The 18,883-nt window shown below is 44.0% G+C and overlaps 1 non-coding gene across 1 annotated transcript; it reads right to left on the reverse strand.

Moving 5' to 3' along the window:
- Positions 1-321: 321 nt before the first annotated feature.
- On the reverse strand, positions 322-427 carry LOC122003261. Its single transcript, XR_006117906.1, has one exon. It is a non-coding gene; the product is annotated as a small nucleolar RNA R71 (small nucleolar RNA).
- Positions 428-18,883: the final 18,456 nt, after the last annotated feature.

The raw sequence follows: 18,883 nt of genomic DNA on the forward strand, positions 1-18,883 counted from the left end.
GATCTAGTATTTCAAGACCTTCAGTGGAAGCTAATAACTTTGAGATCAAACCCGCAATTATATCTATGGTGCAGCAGAACCAATTTGGTGGAGGACCTCATGAGGACCCTAATCAACACTTAGAGGTCTTTTATGAAATATGTGGTACCATGAAAATGAATGAAGTTCCTTCAGATGCAGTTAGATTATTATTATTTGGGTTTTCTTTAAGAGATAGGGCAAAGCAATGGCTGAATTCTTTGGCCCCTAATAGCATCACCACTTGGGAGCAGTGTGAGCAACAGTTTCTTGATAAGTTTTATTCACCAAGCAAAACAGCTCATATGAGGAATTTAATTGCAAGCTTCAAGCAAACCGACTCAGAATCTCTTTTTGAAGCATGGGATAGATATAATAGTATGCTCAGACAATGCCCACATCATGGGTTGGAAAGATGGTTAGTGTTGCACACTTTTTACAATGGTATCAATTATCATACCAAAGTGTCCCTTGATTCAGCTGCTGGAGGGGCACTTATGAACAAAAGCTTAGATGAAGCCGAAGAAATCATTGAAAGTGTGGCACAAAATCATCATCAATGGGCAAATGAAAGAAGTGGTGGCTATTCCTCTGTAAACCCAACAATTAAAGCATCAGGGAAGTTTGATGTAGATGCAGTCACTCTTTTGTCTGCAAAATTGGACGCTCTTACAAAGAAATTTGAAAATATGGGGACTAGTGCTAATATGGTCAATGCTATTAGTACATCTTGTGAAGTATGTGGGAGTTCAGAGCATTCAAATGACTCATGTCCATTGGGAGCTATCACTGCACAAATCAATCAACTTGAACAATGTGATGCAATCATGAGTTACAATCAAAGGCAGAACAACCCATACTCAAATACTTATAACCCTGGATGGAAGAGTCATCCAAATTTTTCTTACAGAAATAATCAAGATCAAGGACCATCTATGGGGGCAAGACCAAATTTTCAAGCTGGGCAACAAAATTTTCAACATCCATCTTCTCAAGGCTTACCAAAGTCAAATGTTGAAAAGATGCTTGAAGAAATTATCTCAACTCAGAATGAAATGAAGCAAGATATAGCAAAGCTCATTCAGAGAATGGATAATTCTGAGAAGCATCAAAAGATTCAGGATAGTCAAATTGCCCAACTAGCTTCCTCATCATCCAGAGCACCAGGACAACTTCTAGGAAAACCTGATGTGAATCCTATGGAGCATTGCAATAGGATTGAGCTTAGGAGCGGACGGACCTTGGGAGACTCCCAAGTGACTGCTTCAAAAGGGATACAAAAAGAAGAAGAGCTCCCTCCTCCTATACCGAATCAGATTCAAGTTAATGAGGAGAGTACCATTGAGGTTGAAGAGACTCTTCCACTGAACCATCAGAGCAAAGCTATCCCTTTTCCTTAGAGACTTACAATGCTCAAGAAGGATGAAGAATTTGGCAAGTTTCTAGAAAAGGTTAAGGAGATTTGTGTAGAGGTACCTCTTATTGATGCTATTCTACAAATGCCTAGATTTGCCAAATTTCTGAAGGATCTCATGTCAAATAAGAGAAGAAGAGGAGAGGTCGAGACCATTGCGCTTAGTGAGGAATGTAGTGCTATTTTTGAGAAGAACACTTCTCCAAAATTGAAGGACCTAGGGAGCTTTTATATTCCTTGCAACATAGGAAAAGAATTTTTTGAAAAAGCTTTTTGTGATTTGGGGGCGAGTGTTAGCCTCATTCCCTATTCAATTTGTAATAAATTAGGTCTCAAAAACATTAAACTTACTACTATGACACTTCAACTTGCCGATCATTCCTGCAGGTACCCTTTGGGTATTATAGAGGATGTGCCGGTAGAGGTGGATGGGAATGTTATTCCCACAGATTTCGTCGTGTTGGACATGGAAGAGGACCCTAGGATTCCTATCATATTAGGAAGACCTTTCCTTGCTACAGCTGGAGCTATAATTGATGTCAAAAATCATAAGCTTTCTTTGGTAATTGGTAAGGAAAAGTTGGAATATGATTTATCTAATATCTCTAACCATGTCTCGTCTCTTTTAAATGCTTGTAGCAGGACAAGCATTTATAAACTTGAGGAATGGAATTTTCATCCTCATGGAAGGCCACCAAATGAAGGAGACAATGTGGTGGAAGATGTTGGGAGAAGATCTCCCAACAGAAATGAAAAGTATATCTGTCCTCCAAGGGCGAGGAAAAGGAGCGAATGATTAAGTTTGGTCAAGCTAAAGACCTTAAACAAGCGCTTCTTGGGAGGCAACCCAAGGGTTCTTTTAGTTAGTTTTGATTTGTATTGTAATTTCTTTTAGTTTGATGCATTCTTTTGATTTTGTTTTCAGGTTGGGTGCAAAACGGAGTCAGGCCGTGTGCTATACACGGCCAGGCAGAGGGTGCAGAGAAGGGAGGTGTTTGGGCCGTGTCATCCAGACACGGCCGTGTGGGATCTCCCGAGGAGAAAAAGGTATAGGCCGTGTCATAGACACGGCCGTGCAAAGAATCCCGAGAGGAAAGATGGAGAGGCCGTGTCCTAGACACGGCCGTGCGAGGAATCCAGAGAAGGAAGAGAGGGAGGCCGTGTGGATCTACACGGCCCGTGTAAAGAATCCCGAGAGGAAAGATGGGGAGGCCGTGTGGATCTACACGGCCCGTGTAGGAGAACTATTAAAGTCTACCTCCTACCTCACATGGCCAGATCTTGGCCGTGTTCCGCACACCCCCAACTCTCCAAAACATATCTTTCTCTCCCAATTTCTTAAAAACTCCTCTCTAATCTCTCAAGATCTTTTAGATCCGATTCTCCTCCTCTCTAAGACTTGGACTTTTGTTCTCCTAACCTAAGATCTTTTGTTCTTTGAAGTTTTGTTCTTTGAAGTTCCACAACTCTAGATAATTCTTCCCCTATCTAAACTCATCAAGATGTCCAATATTTTGAAGAGATTACGCAAAGGAGGTGGTGGATCTAGTGGAGACAAAGAGAAGGAGCCATCAAGAGACAAAGGAAAACAACCAGTGAAGGGCAAAGGCAAAAGGACTTCACGCAACGAAGGTAATGACAATGAATTCAATATTGTGTTCAGAAATGATGATCAAGTAACTAGATTTGCAATTCTTGTCAATCGAAAGATAGTGTGTACTAGATATATGGACCCAACTGTTCTTGATATGCTTGGAATTAGGGAAGATGTAGATTTGATGATTGGGTTTTTAGATTGGAGTAATATTATGTACACACATTTGCCTACATATCCTCGTCTTGTTTTGGAATTTTTAAGTTCATTGGATGTCCATTTTACTAATGAAGATGATTATTTTGGAAAAATCTCTTTTAGATTAATGAATCAAGAATTTCTATGGGCATTTAGTGACTTTAATTCTTGTTTTGGAATAACCACCGGTAGCCCTCGTAGGTTTGATCCAAGGTTTAATTGGAATCATTTTTGGAATGCAATAACTGGGTTAGATCAACCTTATGAGCCTTCAAGAGCTAAGGCCTCCCATACGCAAAACCCCATCTTTAGGTATCTACATAGAGTCATGAGTAAAACTATTTTTGGTAGGGGAGAGAGTGATGGGGTGGTTAAGAAGATAGAGCTTTATGCTTTATGGGCTATGCTTTATAAGGTTGAATTTGACTCTGGTTTTCATTTTGTTCAAACCTTATTGAGATCAGCTAGGGCATCATCGGGATCAATTGTTTTTGGTGGTTGATTACCCGAATAGCTTGTAATTTAAATCTTGATGTTGATGGGTTGGAAATAATTCATGGTAATGACATGATTGACATTGATACATGTCTTGCTATGAAAATGATCGTTCGGGATGAGAATGGTTTCGCGTTTCCTAGGAGGAATGGTTCTCCTTTACCCCTTCCTTTTCCTGAACGAACTACTATTCGTAACCGGGCTAATTGGGTAATTTCTGAGTTAGATTTTGAGGATAACCCTTCTATACCTGGAGACACTGAGCCACATAACGAACCCTCGTCATCTGGACATACGCAGCCTTCTAGTTTTATGGAGCCTGCTAGGCATTCTTTTGCATATGGCACGAGATCTTCTAGGTTTGATTTTTCAGATTTTCGTACGTCTCTAGAATCACTTCATGAGAAGCAAGATTCCCAAGGAAAAATGTTGGAGGGGCGCTTCTCTTTATCTGATGATCAGTTTAGGGAGGTACAAAATCATTTTCAGTTTACGAGGAATTTTCAAGGTCAAGTGGCTGAGTTTGTGCAGGATTATGATGTTGATCAGGCTAGGATGAGAGATTTTATGTAGAGTATGACGCTTACTAGCCAACAAGTTGATGCTTTATATGAGTATCATAGATCCTTGGGTGAGATTCCAGGTTTTCCTAGTTTTCCTATTGGCCAACCACGTCGTAGACCTCCTTTCCCTCGTCCACCTCCACCTCCTCCACCATACTGATTTCATCGGGAAGATGAAAAGTTTAAGTCTGGGGGGGTGTCATGTATTGTTTAGTTTGGTTTTCAGTTTTTAGTTTTTGAGTAGTTTTTCATGTTGGTTCTTATTTTCTTTGCTTGTTGCTTTATTTTGCTTGTTTTTGAAATAATCATGGCAAAAAAAATTTTGAGAACATCAAATCTTCACTTATATGCTTTCTTGGATTCAAGTGAAATGTTAGCACGATTATTGTCTCGATTCATGATGTTCGAATGATGCTAGTAGTAAACTTTGTGTAGTTCTTTTTTCTATCTTGGGAAGCATTAATAAGCTAAGAATCTTATGGTGATGAGTTTTAGTTTTGGTTCAACCTTAAGGATTTTATCTTCACTGCACTTGTGCTTGATGCTTGAATAGTTGATGTCATTGAAATAGTCATGATTCATCTTGTTTGCTTAGTACTTGGTTTCCATGGTGATCTCTCAACTTTCATTTTGGTTACTGGATGAGGCTCAAATCATTAAAGCTCATTTGGAAAAATCAAAATATCCCAACATGTGTGCTAAAAGTACATTTGTGAATAAGTTTTGCACAATGCAAACACTTATAAAAAAAAAAAATGAACAATAAGGGATATAAAAAACAGTTGTCATGAGTGGAATCTAGCAAGTCACCCCTTTGAGACCGAGTTAGGTTACTGGGGAAATGACTGTTTAGCTTCTCTTGAGATTGAGCACACCTTTGAGACCTTGGGTTAGTTGAGAAATATGAACCAAGTGAATGGCGAGTAAGTGCCTATCACTGGTTACTTGTCTTTCACTGGAAACATTAGGAATTCAAATTTGATGACGACTTGACTAGGACATGGATTGAAACTTGAAGGGTGTTGAGTTACTTTTACACTGCGCACAAGATTCTTATGCTTGAACCATACTTACTTGTTTCCATGATCAAGCTTGTTAATGAAACTTTTTGATAGAGTTAGGAAAGTGCACTGGGTTTTATAAATGTGTTGTAGAACATATGAACTTAGACTGCAGCATTTTGCTTGAGGACAAGCAAAGGTTTAATGATGTGCGTAGATTATATACTCTTTTATGCATGTTTTTACGCACATTTACATACTTTGAGCATGCTTGATCTATGCATTTTTATACTTCCAGCTTTCCTTTTAGCATATTTACTCTTTTGGTTCGGAGATCTGCTTTTTGTGCATTTTCTGTACACAGGAGTCGATTTGGTGAAGAATCTACATCTTTGGGCATGCATTGGAGGAAACGAAGGGAGAAAGCACCGGGCCGTGTACCTCACACGGCCCTGCACTGGTATGGAGCTCGGGCCGTGTGGAGTTTGGCACCAACAGAAGAGGAAGATGACATGGCCGTGTGAACCTCGCACGGCCGTGTCAAGATTTGAAGCCAACCAGAGCAGAAGCCTTACACGGCCGTGTGGATCTACATGGCCGTGTGAGATTTCCAGAGACCAAGCAGGCTGCGGCCGTGTGCACCACACGGCCGTGTAGCATTTCCAGAGACTAAGCAGGCTGTGGCCGTGTGCACCACACGGCCGTGTAGCATTTCCAGAGAGCAGAAGGGTTCTGGCCGTGTGGAGTCACACGGCCAGAGAGGGAACTGGACATGGCCGTGTGAATCTCACACGGCCGTGTCACGGGGCCGTGTGGTGCCCGATTCCCTCCTCTATTTAAACCCTTCTTCATGAATTGAAAGGGGATCTCTCCCCCTTTGGGAGAAAGGAAGTTTTGGTGGTTTCCTCCCATTCTTGGGAGGATTTCTGGGCGATTCTAAGGGAGATCTCGACGATTTCGACTCTGGAGCGAGGATTGGATCCGAAGACAAGGCTTCTTCGTAGATAAGTTTTCTTTTTCCCCCTCTTCTTGTTTTCTTGGATTGGGGATTCAAGGAATGCTTGTAATCTCTATTTCTTCAAGTTTTCTTCCTCGATTCATGGAGTAGATCTTGTATTCTAGGATTAAGGGAGTATTTGTATGATGGATTGATGTAATCTCTAATGGATTTGCCATTTTCTTGTTTCAATGACATTGACTTGCTTGTATCAATTAGATCTTGAATGATTGATGGTGATTTGTGCTTAATTCTCATTCTTGATTGATTGTTTGGATTTCTTATGGACTTTGTAAAGATAAACTTTCACTCGATCATCCGAGGGATCCACGTGACAGGTGCAAGCCTGTGTAAGGACATTTGAGAGATAATCTTGAAGAGGAAATAGGGATATTCAAGAGAGTAGGATGGATTTTATGATTAGCTTCTTGTATCTTGATAGATTAATGAGTCGTGGGCTTCTACGTTGATATCCGAGGAAGGCATAGTAATAGGTGCACTTCTGTGTAAGGACAACATAGGTACATGTCTAATTAATCCTATTTAGATACATTTCTTAGTCCTTAGCCGGTTGTCTATTGCAAGAGGGAACCGACAACTTTCTACATGTTTGGCAATTGAGGGATAAGAATTGGTGAACCATTTACATTCAAGAAATCTTACAAAGAAACCGAAACTCCTAGAATCTCCCTTTATCATAACCCAAAACACTAGACTCTTGTTTGTTGATCTTTAAGACTAGATTTGTTTACCTTTACTTTGCTTTTGAAATGATTGGATAGTTGTTTAGCTAATTCGCATTGAGGCATTTCTAGTGCTTATTCCAGTCCCTGTGGATACTATAATCTTTTATATTACTTGCGACATTTCCGTACACTTGCGGAGCGTAACACCAGCTGTCCCGTTATTCCTGATCGTGCCAGATCTTTGTTGGGCATCGCCTCTTGAATGTGTCGGCCCCTGATCAAGAGCTCCATTGGTTCCATAGCAGTTTCGGATTTTGTCACCGAAGGGTTTCAGATCTGTTGGGGTAAGGTTGATGAAATTCAGGTTGATTTGGGATTAGAAAGCTAATTAATGGATTTGTAGTTTGGGTCGTTAGGTTTACAAGAGAAGGAGGTGGAGGATAGTTGTAGATTGCTGAGGTTGGTTGTAAGCCACTTCTAGTGCCACCTTGATACTAAATTGGGTAAGTTTGTGATATGGTGATAATTTTGGATTAATTGAAGCTAATCATTAATCAAGGTAATTAATGATCTATTGATTAGGGTTTTCCCTCATTAAGTTGGAGTCTAGATTTAGCTAATTGTTGTACCTTGAATTAGTTGAAACCGTAAATATGTTGTTACATGACCTTGATTTATGACGAGCTGCTTGACGTGAAGATAGGATTTTACACGAGCTATGTTTGAGGCAGGTACTTCTTACTTTAACTCTCTTTAGTTCTTTGGAACTTGGTGCATGAGCTATTTTTGGATAAGGACTGCTTTACCTTGACTCCACTCATAATATTTCCTGTGCTTGACACTTCCACTCAACCCTTTGAGTTATTCATTTCTATATCCATACAGTCTCTTGTTGCCATCTATGTTATTTAGCAAATATTAGATACCAACCTTGTATGCTTTGATTGTTGTTTATTTACATAACGTATTGAGCATGCTGGCTTCATGTAACACACCTGACTCCTGTTTACATGTATATGATGACTGTTGTATTTTGCGCATCATATCATTGCATGCATGTCTACAACAAATTCTCCCTTGCGGTTGAGAGAGTCGTTGATTAGGGCCGCACGCTCTGCCACTCAAGAGAGTGGTAGCTGGAGCATATGTCGCTTGTCCTGTCGTGCCCCCACTCGCTTACTCATGAGTAGAGAAAGCTGGAGTTGCGAGCAGCAGGGACCCCTGTCGCAGATGTAGCTAGTTAGCTACTATGTAACTATCCACTCGGCCACTCGAGAGAGTGGTAGGTGGAGTGTCGTACAGCTTGTCACTGACCTGGCCTCTCGACTATACAGGGGTCATGGTGTAGAGGGGTGGGCGGGAATGACCATCAGTGCATACGCTTTTATTATTATTATACCTGCCTATGCTATTATTTCTATGCTGTTGCTTTCCTATGTTTACAGTTGTTCGTTTTGTCATGTGATACATATATACTTGTTGAGCCATATATATGTTGATTGCATGTGATTCGACTCCGGTTTACCTATTGATAGAATGTCTTTACCTCACATGTTACCTTCGTAGTGATGAGCACTTCAGTAGTTGATCTGTATTACCCCTGATCTTCTATTACTAGCCTAGGATATGGTTATAGGTACGAACACTGATTGTGATTTTATTTTAGTATTTTCTATTCCTCTTATGGGACTATATACTGTTGGCTCACTCTCTATTTGTATATTATGTTCATGCACTATCTTTTCTTTACCCGCTGAGTCCTAGCACTTACCACCCCACAAACTGATTTTTCTTTCGCTAGGTAGCAGGTAAATGAATCAAGGATGCTTGGGAGAGTCCTGGCTATCGGTCCTACGTCACATCCGAAGACTGCATCGGGTTTCATTTATTCTTTACTTGTATTTTGTATTTGGTATTATATCAATTCGATTATCTTTTGGATTTTATTATGTGGAGTTGAATTTTGTGTTGTTGTGGTTGTTGTATAAAGCCTAACCGGCTAGCAGTGTATTGTTTTAGTTCGTATGGGCTTTCTTTATTGTTTTTTCGCTGTGTTGGTTTATAGTACAACCGAGTTGGCTATTTAATATATATATATATATATATATATATATATATATATATATATATATATATATATATATATATATATATATATATACATGGTTGTGTTTATTTTGTTCCAGCCGAGTGGACTGAGTATATAACTGCATTGTTGTGTATATATTCCAGCCGTGTGGGCTGATGGTTATATTGTGTGAATATTCTTGTATATATGATTCATATTATCACCAGTACAGGGGAGATGCTGCTGAAATTTTGTCGGTAGATACTCCTTTGGGGTGTGACAGGTTCGCTTGGCTCGGGCAACTGGCCTGCTCAGCTTGCGCTCTTATCGACCGGGTTGACCAGACATTGGTTTACTCAAACGGCCGACCAGACAATGATCCCTCCGATCAGCTGTTGAACCGCTTCCCGCTCGGATGCGGCTGAGCCTTGCTTAAGCTCTAGCCTTGACCGCCTTGAGTTTGACCTACATCACGACAATTAACTCATGTCAGGTAGGCTCCTCTCTATCGCCGCATCACAAGTCTCTCCTTCAAGTCTAGTCGAAGGAGGCTGCAAGTCTGACTGACTGGACAAGATGCGTCTTCAGTGACTCTAAGGCCTGTTCGGCCCAAATGCTACAATGTCCGGTTGGGTTGTGCTCGATCTGTAAACTTTGATCAGCCCACAAGCCAACGACACTCAGCTTCATTTTACCGTTGTCGGGTTTAGCCTGTGACCCGTTCTTTTACGTCGATCGAGACGATGATAGCAAGACTTAGCACATGTTTTCCTTTTCCTTATGCGTCCTTGGGCGAGCTCAGTCTTGGCTGACATCATTTAGATTTCTTGAAGACCGTGTAAATCCTTGATAGCTATGATCGAGCACACGACCATACCTTTTTAATTAGACTCATTAAATGCTATCCAGTGACCAAAGGACACGTGTCCTCACTATCGCCGCATACTCGATGTGACGGGCGGATATTCTCTTGCAACGAGGCGTGCACCTTTTCAAAATCAATGATGGGATCTGCTTCTATGTTTCCGTAGATTTAGATTAGACGGCTGAGGTCTATCGGCAGCAAGGTTTATAAACATCATGTGCGTTGTCTTCTTCCTCACTCTGCATCCTCGTCTTTGAGCTTTCCAGTGACACTGCGTTCTTCTTCCTTGCCGGTGATCGTAGCGATCTCTCTAGTAAGCTTTCTGTGCCGTTCAACTGGATCTGTTCGTTGTTATTAGCATCTTTTCTTTCAATCGACCAACTTCATTGTTTCTTGTCGGCATTTATGTCTGATGGCAAGCTCCTCTCAACCTTCTGTCTCCATCCCTAGGCTTTTCTACATGTCCATCGAGTCTAGGTTCGACGGAGGTGATGCTGATAGTTTGAGAGCTGCCTTTGGAATTCCTTTCGATTATCAAATCGGTCTTCTTTCGGCCTTTGACCGCCCGAACGAGCCGCCTCTGAGTTTTGTATGCTTCTTTAGGGACCAATTTACCATTGGTCTATGATTCCCGATCCACCCTTTCTTTTCTGCCATTTGTAAACATTTTCGTATTTGTCTCCATCAACTAGTGTCGAACTCCTTTCGGCTACTGTGCGGGGTCGTCATTCTGTTCTGCTTGCACGACATTCCTCTTAATCCTCGATTGTTCCACTATTTCTATTATCTTGAACTACCACTTCAGCCCTACAGACTCCTACCATGGTCAGCTCTTGACCCCCATCTAAGCGGGGTGATACTTCTCTTCCACCTCTTAAGCAAGGCCTTGGGGAACTCCCTGCGTCCTTGTCCTCAGATTGGATACATTCATTGTTCGGGTTGCCTCAAGGGACGATCTGTGCGCCGCCGACCCCTTCATGCCCCCTCCTCTATTGGCGGCACAGGTGTCCCGCATTCGACCAGTTTCTTCACAGCCCATCTACCGGGTAACTTCTGCACCTTCTGACCCGAGTGGTCAAAGATCAATAACGACAATCATCCACTTGCCGACCGACGAGTACCGCCATTCGGATGACCCAGCGTCCCTCATCCCCGAGCATCAAATAAGAATACAAGAGTCACTCGCATAGATATGGGCTGATGCCCAAGCCCATGCGACAATTGTAGCTCTAGGGGAACTGGCTAATAGTGACACCCAGATGTCTACTGGGGTATGTATACCTTTCCCCTTTCTCTCGTTCCCTCAGTTTGTATAATGCTTAGCATTTTTTACAGTATTGGGTGGAAAAACTGGCCATATGCCATAGGCATGCTTACTTGGAGCATGAAGTCAATAGCTCCATGCTCCGAGTGGCCAATCATCTGCTTCTCAAGCATAACTGGAGCAGATGAACGCTGAGATGACCTAGTTATGAGCCGATCTGAATAAGAGCTCTGAGTTACTGGAAGCGGAGAAGAGCAAAGGCACCAAGCAAGCTGTATAATTGGCTCGGATTGATAAACAAGTTAGCTCCTTCGAGTCCAAGCTTAATTTGGCCAACACCAGGAAGCTTCGGACCATTGAGGACTTGGAGATCAAAAATGAGTCTCGGGTGTTGGCCCAAAACCTAAAGGAAGTTGAGTCCACATTGAAGGCCGAACAGGATGGACGATCGGCTGAGCAGACCGCAGCGAAGACCTAGCTCGACGCCAAAGATGAAAAGCTGGCCAAGTTGAAGGAAGAGATGAAGGCCTCCCAAGCGGCCTTAGAGACTTATAAGGGAGCTAAGTCGAGCATGTTCGATCTCATGAAACAACCCTACATTTGCTTGGACACTTGTAATGACAAGGTCGTCAATTAAGCACTCCGTCTATTCGACCTTGCTATTGACGGGACACTCGCTCAAATGATGGAAGGTGGCTACCTCTCCTCCGCTCTAACAAGCAAGGTCATCAGTCGGGACAAGTTGACTGAGTCGCTGCCCGATGATGTTTTGGATTTTTTGGAGTGAGCCTGTTCGTGTGAGTTTTGCTTCTATAAGTTTTTGAAGTATCAATGAATGCTCGTTCGTCCGGCGAACCCTTATTTCCTTTCTTGCCTTTCGGCATTTTCGATTTTCGACTTGCATTTAGTTTACGCGATGTCATGCAAAATCGATCGAAATTGAGTTGCTTATATCCGTGTGGCCTCGTGCTCTTCCGATCGACAACAGGCTATTTGTTTTCTTAGATGATCGATCAGTTCCAGGTTTAATGTCGTCACTCGACCGTTTAATGGCGTAGACATGGGTTTAATATTGTCACTCGACCGTTAATAAAGATCAGGGTTCAAGGTCGCCACTCGACCATTGATGGTGACAAGGGTTTTAAGGTCGCTGCTCGACCATTGATGGCGACAAGAGTTTAAGGTCACCGCTCGACTGTTGATGGCAACAAGGGTTTAAGGTTGCCACTCGACCATTGACCGATACAAGGGTTTAAGGTCGCCGCTCGACCATTGACGTAAACAAGGGTTTATAGTCACCGCTCGACTTTTAACTTGGCCGATCGACTCAAGAGTCTGCAAACTTGGCTTTTATTCATGTCTGTCCTACATCTAGAATGCATATACGCAAGTACATCTATATTTACTCACGCACCTCTCATCTGACCCTATAGGGTTAGAGATTATTCGCGCTCCATGGCCGCTCGAGCCATCTTCCATTTCTATCTCCTAAGTAGTAGACCCCCGAGCGGAGTTTTTGTACGACCTTATAAAGTCCCACCCATGGTGCCTCGAGCTTGGTGACGTCCCCGACTGGCTTGACTCTCTTCTAGACCAGATCACCAACCTGAAAAGACCTCGGGATCATCCTTCGGTTGTAGTTCTGCCTCATTCACTGTCGGTATGTCATTAGCCGGACGACAACTTTATCCCATGCTTCATCCACCAAGTCAAGCTCCATTAACCTCCGCTCAGTGTTTCCCTAGTCGTAGAAACACACCCGATCGTATTTTTCTCCAACCTCCACGAGGACCACCGCTTCTCCTCCATACACCAGCTGGAATGGTGTTACACCGGTGGTCTCTTTTGGATTCATGTGAAGTGCCCATAAGACACTTGGGAGCTCATCGACCCAGCTGCCCCTGGTGTAGTCGAGTCGAGCTCGTAAGCCTTTAAGGATCTCTCGGTTTGTGACTTCCACCTAGTTGTTGCTCTAGGGATATGCCACTGGAGTGAAGGCCTGCTGGATGCCATAGCCTTCGCACCACTCCTTGAGCTTTCGTCCCTCGAACTGCCTCCCGTTATCCGAGACGAGTTGGTGGGGGGATGCCAAACCAACACAAGATATTCTACCAAATGAATTTAATGACCATCTGCTCACTTATCCTTGTCAGTGGCTCAGCCTCCACCCATTTTGAGAAGTAGTCCACTACGACGAGCAGAAACCTCCTGACCAGTCACCATGGTAAATGGTGCCATGATGTCCATGCCCCATTGGTCGAACAGGCAAGACACTGTGGATGCCTTCATCTCCTCAGTCGGTCGGCGCAGGATATTGTGATACCTTGGGTAGGACATACATGTGGTTACTGTCCGAGCGGCATCCTCTCGGAGAGTTGGCCAAAAGTATCCGGCCAGGAGAATCTTTCGAGCCAGCAAACGACCGCCCGGATGGTTTCCATAGGAGCCATGGTGCACTTCCTACAGGATGTACTCTGAGTACTCTAATCCAATACACTTGAACAGGGCCTAGAGAAGGCTCTCTTATACAACTGATCTCTGACCAAGGTGAACCGTTCGACCCTCTTTCTTAATAGTCGCGCTGCCTCCTGGTCGATCGTGTTGGTGCAATATTCCTCAGGTCAAGGTTGACCAAGTTGATTGAGCTTGGACTAAGTCAAGCTTGAGTCTTGATGTTTGGGTTTCGATATTTGACAATATATGTAAACAACACATGGAGATTGCAGGGACAATTATTCATGTGGGGAGATTGTGAAGAAGAGTCAAGTAGGTCAAGGTTGACTGGAAAATCCTGGCGAGTGAAGCCAGGTGAAAGACCTAGTGAGTGAAGCTAAGCAGTATGGGAAATCTTGGTGAGTGAAGCCAGGTGAAAGACCTAGTGAGTGAAGCTAGGCAGAAGGAAAATCCTAGTAAGTGAAACTAGGTGAAAGTCCTGGTGAGTGAAGCCAGGCAAATGAGAAGTCCTAGTGAGTGAAGCTAGGCAGAAGGAAAATCCTAGTAAGTAAAATTAGGTGAAAGTCCTGGTGAGTGAAACCAGGCACAGGAAATCCAGATGGATCAAGTTTGATCAGACATATGGTGTTAGGAAGTCCAAGTAGGTCAAAGGGATTGACCGGATACTTGGCACGAAGAAAAGTCCAAGTGGATCAAAGGGATTGACCGGACACTTGGTGAGCGAGTTCTAGCAGGTCAAGGGTGACCGGATGCTAGGCATGATGTACCAACAGGTCATAGGTGACCGGATGTTGGTTTAGGGGGCTTTGGGCTTGATTTTGGGCAAAATCAAGGAGCTGGATCGATTGGTTCATGCCCAATCGATCGGCCGATCGATTGGGTGAGTCCCCGCGACAAGCTTCCTCCCAATCGATCGGTGGATCTATTGGGAGAGGCTCGAAATCGCATAGAACAGCGCTGGATCGATCAGCCGATCGATCTAGAGCTCTCAATCGATCAGGCGATCGATTGGGAGATGTGATTCTGCGCAATAAGCCCTGGATCGATATGTGAATTGATCCAAGTGTTTCCCGAGAGCACAGAGGCACTCTGGATCGATCGACCGATCGATCCAAAGCCTCCCCGATCGATTGGGAGCAATCCAATCGATCGGGATCCGACCGTTGGCGCAGGATACAACTGTTGGCGAGCGCTTCTCTTGGTAGAACTCACGGCTTCCATCTCTGATCCTCACAGCATCTCCACAGCATCTCTCTCAGGTTCAGATCGCCAGTTCTTGAAGGTTCTTGGAGGCTTGTGCTGGTGCACGTCTAAGTCAAGAGGCGAGGAAGAAGTTAGGTTAGGGTTTCGTGTGCAAACTTGTAAGCTTTTGCTTGTATCTTGTTTTCCCTTTCCTTCTTCTTGTACTGAGAGCTTGTAAGGCTTCTCTGCCTTTGGTAGTTACCGTAAATGAGGGTTTTTATTAGTGGAGGGTGTGTGAGTGTGTGGATCCTTGGATTAGTCACCTCTTCTTGAGGTTGATACCAAGTAAATCCTTCGTGTTAGCGTTGTATGTTTTGTTTCTTGTATTTCCGCTGCATATCATTGAAAAAACAATCAACGAAGAGTACGAGGAGCACGCCGATCTATTCACCCCCCCTCTAGCTACATATTTGGTCCCAACATATCACGTGCTACCCGATCGAAGGAACTCAATCAGCGGTGTTCTCTAGTCGATCGAGAAGACCACTCCCTCCATACGGTCGATGTGCGCCACCAATGAGACTTGTTTGATCAACTGGCTGATCACGACTGGTGATAATGAACTAGCTAATTTAGCCAGTTCATTCGCTGCTTGATTGCTCGATCGGGGGATCTTTTGTATAGTGACCTCTTGAAAATTTGCCTTCAATTTCTTGAAAGCTTCTTCATATAACTTGAGTCAGGAGCTACTAATCTTGAATGCTCCTGATAGCTGTTGGGTGGCCAGTTGAGAGTCCGAGTGAATGAGGATATTTGTTGCTCTAACATGCCGCGCTGCCTGTAACCCGACTATCAAGGCTTTATACTCGGCTTCGTTGTTGGTGGCCCGATAATCCAGCTGAACGGAAAGTTGCATCTAGTCTTCCTGTGGTAAAATGAGTAGAATGTTGATCCCGCTGCCTTATCGAGTGGACGACCCATCGACATATATTCTCCAAGTTGCATCCGGTGTTCTGGACCTCTGTGACGAAATCTGCCAAGGCTTGAGCTTTGATCGCCGTTCGAGGTTGATATTGAATATCAAACTCATTTAGTTCGGTTGTCCATTTGATTAGTCACCTAGATGCCTCTAGGTTGAGGAGGACTCTTCCCACGGTACTGTTGGTCGGTGAGCGAGGAAGTACAGGTGGAGTCTCCGAGCGGCAAGCACCAAAGCGTAAGCTAATTTTTTGAGACCATTGTAGCGGGATTCAGCATCTTTCAATACATGGCTTAAAAGTACATAGGTTGCTCTTCATGGCCGTTCTACTTGACTAATGCTGAGTCGACCGCATAGTCGGTGGACGACAAATAGATCCAAAGCAGCTCCCTGACGCTCGGCTTAGCTAACACGGGTAAGGAGTTAAGATACTCCTTGAGTTCTTCCAACGCCGGTCGCACTCCGCGTCGCACTGGAATCTTGTCGCTCAACACAACACCTTGAAGAATGGTAGACTCCGATCAGATGACATGGATATGAATATGGACAATGCTGTGATCCGTCCGATCAGCCGTTGGGCCTCCTTTAAGCTATGGGGCGGGGACATGTCTTGCAATGCTTTACCTTGCTCGGATTCGCCTCGATACCCCGTTCCATGATGATATATCCGAGGAAGTGTTCACCCTTAGCGTCGAACAGACACTTGCTCAGGTTTAGCTTCATCTCATATATCCTCAAGGTTCGGCATGTTTCTTCGATATCTACACACAGATCAACAGCTCGGGCTAACTTTATTAATATGTCGTCGATGTATACCTCCAAGTTGCGGACGATTTGTTTCTGAAACACCTTGTTCATGAGCCTCTAGTAGGTGGCGCCGGCATTCTTCAGTCCGAACGGCATGACGTTATAGCAGAACATTTCATCAGTCGTGATAAAGCTGACCTTTTCTTGATCCTCTCGAGCGAGCGACACTTAGTGGTAGCCCTGATATGCATTGAGCATATAGATCAGCTCGCAGCCCGCCGTAGAGTCCACCATATGGTCTATCCAAGGCAACAGATTGAAATTCTTTGGGCATGCCTTATTCAAGTCATGAAAGTCGATGTGTACCCGCCATTTGTTGCCGAGTTTAGAGACCAGCACGACATTAACGAGTCAACTCGGGAATTGGACTTCTCGGATGTGACTGGCCTCTAGTAATTTCTCTATTTCTGCCTGGATGATCAAGTTCTGCTCTGCGCTGAAGTCCCTTTTCCTCTTCTTTATAGGATGGGCATTCGATCGGATATGAAGCTCATGTTGGGCAACGCTTGGCGAGATTCCGAGGACCTCATGGGTCAACCAGGCGAACATGTTATGATTTCGCCTAAGGCAGGCGGACAACTCTACCTTTTTCTCGCTCTCCAGATAGGCGATAGTGAAGGTGGTCGCATCTGATTGATTCGGGTGAATCTTGACTTCTTCCTTTTCTTCATAAATCATCGCCAAGGTCTTCTCAATGATGGCATTAACCTCTAGGCATGGGTTTTTTTGAGCAGTCCTTGCTTCTAATCTGACCATCTCGATGTAACATCGCCGAGCGACCAATTGGTTACCTTTGACTTCTCCCACCTTGTCGTCCACCGGAAAATTATCTTCTGGCACTAGGTGGACACCACCGCTCGGAACTCGTTTAGGAGCGGTCACCCTAATATAAGGTTGTATGCTGACGGTGCATCTACTACAATGAAGTTTGTGGTCCTTGTCCTCTTCAGGGGATCCTCACCAAGTGAAATGGCTAGCTTGGTCTGGCCGATCAGTAACACTTCGTTACCCATGAAGTCATAGAGTGGGGTCGTCATCGGCAGTAGCTCACTCCGATCGATTTGCAACTGGTCGAATGCTTTTTTGTATATGATGTTCACCGAGCTCTCTGTATTAAAAAAAGTTTGATAGATTGTATAATTGGCAATTACCACTCAGATGATTAGTGCATCGTCATGAGGGATCTCTATTCCCTCCAAGTCTTTATGGTCGAAGCTGATTTCGGGTCCTTTAGCTTTTTCCTTGCTACAGCCAACAGCATGTATCTCGAGTCACCGCGTATGCGACTTCCTTGCTTGGTTAGAATCTCCACCGGTCGGCCCTCCTGCGATCATACCTATCTCCCCTCGAGTGACGTTACTCTGATTCTCTTCCTCTCATGCCGACGGTTCGTTCTGCTCGGCGAAGCCTTGAGTGGGACTTCGAATGTTCTGATGCTGAGGTTGATGGTGGCGTGGTTCGAACGTTATCCTTTCTCCCTCCCTTTGAATGGTTGTTCGACGCCTTTGTCATAGATCAGGTGATGGTGATCGACGGCGATATCCTCGCAGGGCTGGTCTGCTAGCTATCAGGTCATAGCAGTCCCGGGTGTTGTGCGTCACCGATTGGTGGAAGGAAAAGGACATCGGCGTCCACACCTTATCTCTTGCAGTCTTTAGACAAGAGGCCACCACATGCTATACGACATGTGTCCTGGGCTCATGTGGCGTGGCTCCTGATTGAGGCCCCGTGGGAGGTTGATGGCTGCTCAGCTGACGCCGTTCAGATACTCCTATTGGACATCTACTTCAGCCATCGTGGTGTCTAGTTCAGCCCGTAGGAACTCTAGTTTGGTCTCTCAATAATTTAGTTCTTCCTATTGCTTTAACAGCAAGAAAATCTTTATGGAAAGTTCTTGAGTCAATTCAGGGGACCTGGAAGTATGCGAAACTCTCAACTCTTCTAATAAAGTACTCTTATGAGCCAGGTTTGAGAGGGCTTTGTATTTTAGGGCTCTCTCCACTTGGAGCTTAGATTTACTGCCCTCTAATAAGAGCTCTAAATTTTTCTTGTCTATTTCTTGAGTCAACAGTAATTGGCGGCAGTCTTGTAAAATTTTGTTCATACCCAAAATAGGTTCAGCCTGCGCCTCTATTTTTCCTTGTAAGTGGGTCATCTCATTGGCAGGAATAGTGGAAGCAGCCTCCAGTTCCCCCACCCAATCCTTTAATACTTTATTGGCCTTTTCCAGATCCCCAACCAGTTGGCCCATATGTAGGCCCGATGCATAAAACTAGATAGAATATTACTAAAGTTATA

This window comes from Zingiber officinale, chromosome 7A (assembly GCF_018446385.1).
Source record: "Zingiber officinale cultivar Zhangliang chromosome 7A, Zo_v1.1, whole genome shotgun sequence".
NCBI classification, from domain to species: Eukaryota; Viridiplantae; Streptophyta; class Magnoliopsida; order Zingiberales; family Zingiberaceae; genus Zingiber; species Zingiber officinale.